The following is a 5,934-nucleotide window of genomic DNA, read 5'->3' on the forward strand; positions in this document are numbered from 1 at the left end:
AGTCATATCGTTAAGAACATTGAACAATACTTTATAATACAGTGTCCACATGAAATAAGAGCCGAATGATAGTAGAAGTCCCATAAGAACACGTACCTTGTAATGATGTGATTTGGATTTGTTTAGCAGTGCATAAAAGTGTTATTAATGCTATTTCAAAACATCTTAAAATGAAGTCTCTAAACAATTCAAAATTATCCTTAGGGGTTAGGTGCATTCCCACATCTAACATATGGTCACGACCTCTTCAGTCTGGCCTGTGGTGTGCACATAAGGCTAGTTTTATGTCCCTTCCCCCAAGAGCGCTTCATTGATGGGTAAATTAACAACTCATGCCATCCCATAACAATAACATTAACTAATGTCTTATAGTATGGCTAATCAGATAACCAATTATTAATTGTTGCTTGCGTATGGTGATAGCGTATAATTGCTATCAAAGGGTGGACTGTCGAAACCGTATAAATTGGTTGCGATCACTTAATTGCGCACGAATCGCAACATGACATCCATTGGACGATTTGATCGTCCACGGCCATTTTATGCGAACACAGGCTCCCGCCGCATTTGCGCACGCACTTGCACACGCGCAATTGCACATGCTCGCTATACATGCACACGCATCCCATGCCCCCGCAACTCATCATATTGTGAATGGCGAGCCATGCTTCTGTGCTCACAACAGTTAAGCGCCATTTTTACATTACATAAACACATAAAGTTAGTACAGCAATACTGTTTAAATACAGTTTTGCGTTTCAATCGCATAGCCAGCTTTTAAGTATTATTGTCGGAAACCTTACCCCGACGGACAGCAGCCTTTCCTTACAATAAACTTATATCCCATTTAACCCTAAACTGACTGAGATACGCACAATGCTATGTGTTTTAAAGGTATGCAGTGAATGTTACATGTTAAATAGCAGTTATATGATATCTGGGATTAGGAATAAGATAAATGGGTCATGAGTAGTATCTACCGATTTCCCTCTGTCTCAACAGGAATATGAAACCAACAGAATGAATATGGAAGGGATCACTATCGAGTTATGAAGACCTGCCAAGAATTATACTCTATACTGTATAAATCACTGTACACCTCCCCTGTAGATTTGCATGCCAAATGTTAGTACAAAGGGATTTTCTAACAGTGCAACCTCCAGTGACGTCAACCATTTACTAACAAATGAATAGCAACAACCATTGTGACTCAGTAATAAAGGGCCAATAGGGAACCCCTCTGAGTATTCAGCTTATGTTCAAAGGTAATTGTACACCTATAAATTGCCATGCTGTCTGGATCCCAGCCCCTTTTCCTTTGCTACCTTTCTCCCTGCCTGACCCTAAAGAAACACACAGCAATCCTGATGGACAACTGTTAGTCTAGGATCCAGACCGCATGGCGAAGTGTTGGTAATTGTATCTTTGTCTTTATCCTGTATATAGCTGCATTGTATAGATTAAGGCTGATTATACCCTTTTTACAATATAGTACCTTTGTGTGTGTTGGAACCGCAAACTGTTTCTGTGTGACAAAGTTATTTTATATTGAAATGGGAGGTATGGGCAATCTGGTCTGTGCAATCAAATCTCTCTAATATCGATGCTGTTCAAACGGTATCAATAGTATATATGTATGAGAGGGAGGTGGCTGGTGCAGGAGTATATATGTATGAGATGGAGGTGGCTGGGGTATATGTGTGTGAGAGGGAGGTGGCTGGTGCAGGAGCATATATGTATGAGAGGGAGGTGGCTGGTGCAGGAGTATATATGTATGAGAGGAAGGTGGCTGGTGCAGGAGTATATATGTATGAGATGGAGGTGCTGGAGTATATGTGTGTGAGAGGGAGGTGGCTGGTGCAGGAGTATATATGTATGAGAGGGAGGTGTCTGGTGCAGGAGTATATATGTATGAGAGGGAGGTGGCTGGTGCAGGAGTATATATGTATGAGATGGAGGTGGCTGGGGTATATGTGTGTGAGAGGGAGGTGGCTGGTGCAGGAGTATATATGTATGAGAGGGAGGTGGCTGGTGCAGGAGTATATATGTATGAGAGGGAGGTGGCTGGTGCAGGAGTATATATGTATGAGATGGAGGTGCTGGGGTATATGTGTGTGAGAGGGAGGTGGCTGGTGCAGGAGTATATATGTATGAGAGGAAGGTGGCTGGTGCAGGAGTATATATGTATGAGATGGAGGTGCTGGAGTATATGTGTGTGAGAGGGAGGTGGCTGGTGCAGGAGTATATATGTATGAGAGGGAGGTGTCTGGTGCAGGAGTATATATGTATGAGAGGGAGGTGGCTGGTGCAGGAGTATATATGTATGAGATGGAGGTGGCTGGGGTATATGTGTGTGAGAGGGAGGTGGCTGGTGCAGGAGTATATATGTATGAGAGGGAGGTGGCTGGTGCAGGAGTATATATGTATGAGAGGGAGGTGGCTGGTGCAGGAGTATATATGTATGAGATGGAGGTGCTGGGGTATATGTGTGTGAGAGGGAGGTGGCTGGTGCAGGAGTATGTATGTATGAGAAGGAGGTGGCTCGTGCAGGAGCATACAGGTTGAGTCTCCCATATCAAAAATGCTTGGAACCAGGGGTATTTTGGATATTGGAATATTCCTTATTTTGGAATATTTGCATTTCATATTGAAATGTCTTAAGAATAGAGCCCAAATCTATACACAGAATGTATTTATGTGAAATATATACACCTTATACACCTTATACACACAGCCTGAAGGTAATTTTATACAATATTTTCAATAATTTTGTGGCTCAAACAAAGTGAGTGTACATACATGAAATTCCTTTATATTTCATATACACCTTATACACACAGCCTATAGGTAGTTTTATCCTTTATTCTTAATAATTTTGTACCTTAAACAAAGTTTGTGCACTTTGAACCATCAAAAAGCAAAGGTTTCACTATCTCAGTCATGCTAAAAATATTCCATATTTTGGAATATTCCGTATTTCGGAATATTTGGATATGGGAGACTCAACCTGTATATGTATGAGATGGCGGCTGGGGTATATGTGTGTGAGAGGGAGGTGGCTGTGTATATATGTGTGTGAGAGGGAGGTGGCTGGTGCAGGAGTATATATGTATGAGAGGGAGGTGGCTGTGTATATATGTGTGTGAGAGGGAGGTGGCTGGTGCAGGAGTATATATGTATGAGAGGGAGGTGGCTGTGTATATATGTGTGTGAGAGGGAGGTGGCTGGTGCAGGAGCAAATATGTATGAGATGGAGATGGCTGGGGTATATGTGTGTGAGAGGGAGGTGGCTGGTGCTGGAGCATATATGTATGAGAGGGAGGTGGCTGTGTATATATGTGTGTGAGAGGGAGGTGGCTGGTGCAGGAGTATATATGTATGAGAGGGAGGTGGCTGTGTATATATGTGTGTGAGAGGAAGGTGGCTGGTGCAGGAGTATATATGTATGAGAGGGAGGTGGCTGTGTATATATGTGTGTGAGAGGGAGGTTGCTGGTGCAGGAGTATATATGTATGAGAGGGAGGTGGCTGTGTATATATGTGTGTGAGAGGGAGGTGGCTGGTGCAGGAGCAAATATGTATGAGATGGAGGTGGCTGGTGCAGGAGTATATATGTATGAGAGGGAGGTGGCTGGTGCAGGAGCAAATATGTATGAGATGGAGGTGGCTGGGGTATATGTGTGTGAGAGGGAGGTGGCTGGTGCTGGAGCATACATGTATGAGAGGGAGGTGGCTGGGGTATATATGTGTGAGAGGGAGGTGGCTGTTGCAGGAGTATATATGTATGAGATGGAGGTGGCTGGTGCAGGAGTATATATGTATGAGATGGAGGTGGCTGGGGTATATGTGTGTGAGAGGGAGGTGGCTGGTGCAGGAGCATATATGTATGAGATGGAGGTGGCTGGGGTATATGTGTGTGAGAGGGAGGTGGCTGGGGCAGAGAGATGGTTGGTGTGTGTGCGTGAGTGAGGTGGAGCTGCCATGAAGCTATTTATGCACCATTAAAAGGTTGCTGAGGCAGGGCTAGGTATCATATAAATTGTATGATAGATTGACATTTCATAATAACACCCACACCCACAGCTCAAACTTTGTCATTTTCTTAAAAAAGTAGTTTACACACCAATTGATGCCCCTTCTGCGCTGTAGCTCCACGCATTAGAGGGGGCCAGTGGCGGAACTCCCGGAGACAATGGAGTCAGTTGCCGCCGGGCGCCACACCTGGCTTCATTGTCACCCTGGTCCCGGCCATTCCACCTACTGGCTTCAGTTCTAACGAGTAGTAGAGGAGCCGCTGAGCTGAGAGCCGATCAGCATCAGCGGCGCTCCTCCTCCGGCTCCACCACGGCTTTATCAGATGCATACTAATGAGTCAGATTGACTCATTACAGTATGCCCAGGCCAGACGCTAACAAAGAAGGAGTATGCTGGCGTGGTCCGGCCATAGGAGGGAAGGTCCCCAAAGGCAGAACATCCACAGTTGCAACAGGGGCCCTGGAGTAGCCTGCACCTCTGGGAAAAAACGGGGGTCCGGGTCACAAGGCCATGCCCCCATATGTGAGGCCACGCCCCTATCCATGAGGCCACGCCCCTTATTTATCAGTGTTGTATAGGTCCCTGCCCGCTCCTGGTGCAAGCTGAGGAAGGGACGCCACTGCAGGTAAGTGTGCTGGTGCTGCCAGGGAGAGGTGCCAATGTGTGCTGCAAGGGGGAACAGTAAGCTGTTGGGGGGGGTTATGATGGGGAGCTAAGCTGTGAGGGGAGGACTGTGAGCTATGAGGGGGTTAGTGCCTGCTATGATGGGGTCATGATCTGTGGGAGGAGCAGTGCTCTCTGAGAGGGAGGTAGGCTGTGAGGGGGTCATTGTGTACAATGAGGGGGTTGTAAGCTTTGGAGGGGATCAGTAAGTGCTGCAAGTGGGTGTGCAGTGAACTTTGAGGGGGAGGTGAGCTGTTAGGGAGTCAGTGTGTGTTATAAGGGGGCAGTGAGTACTGCAAGGAGGGACAGTGGTCTATAAGGGGGATATAAGCTGTGTGTGATGGTTGCAGTTAGTGTTGTGTTGGGACAGTGAGCTGTGAAGGGTGCTGTGAGATGAGAGTAGGTAAGTGTGTGCTGCAAGGGGGGCAGTGTGAAATGGAGGGAAATGAAATGGAAGAAAAAAAATATAGAGCTAGTATATACACACAGTGGGCTAAGCCCTGTCACGGAGCTTGTATAATACACACAGTGGGCTATGCCCTGCCACGGAGCTTGTATAATACACACAGTGGGCTATGCCCTTTCACGGAGCTTGTATAATACACACAGTGGGCTAAGCCCTGTCACGGAGCTTGTATAATACACACAGTGGGCTATGCCCAGTCACGGAGCTTGTATAATACACACAGTGGGCTAAGCCCTGTCACGGAGCTTGTATAATATACACAGTGGGCTATGCCCTGTCACGGAACTTGTATAATACACACAGTGGGCTATGCCAAGTAACAGATCTTGTATAATACACACAGTGGGCTATGCCCTGTCATGGAGCTTGTATTATACACACAGTGGGCTATGCCCTGTCATGGAGCTTGTATAATACACACAGTGGGCTATGCCCTGTAACTGAGCTTGTTTAATACACACAGTGGGCTATGCCCAGTCACAGAGCACACACAGTGGGCTTATGCCCACTGCCCAGTAAAGTCACAGAGGTTATTTTTTATATTCTAAATGCCAGCTGCAAGAACACTGCCTACTCTCTCTAACTCTAGTCTCACTCAATTCTCTCTATTCTCTCTAACACTAGCACTAACTAACTAAGCGTGACTTCTGTCCGACACAGTCACGCGAAATGGCGCCGACTGCCGGGTGCCTTTTATAGAGGTCGAACGTCACCCAGGTCTCGCGAGAATCCGACGCCGGCCGGGTGATGTTCGGCCTCGAGGTGAATCCG

Source organism: Taudactylus pleione, unplaced genomic scaffold (genome assembly GCF_031769625.1).
Source record: "Taudactylus pleione unplaced genomic scaffold, aTauple2 ptg000044l, whole genome shotgun sequence".
In the NCBI taxonomy this organism is placed as follows: Eukaryota; Metazoa; Chordata; class Amphibia; order Anura; family Myobatrachidae; genus Taudactylus; species Taudactylus pleione.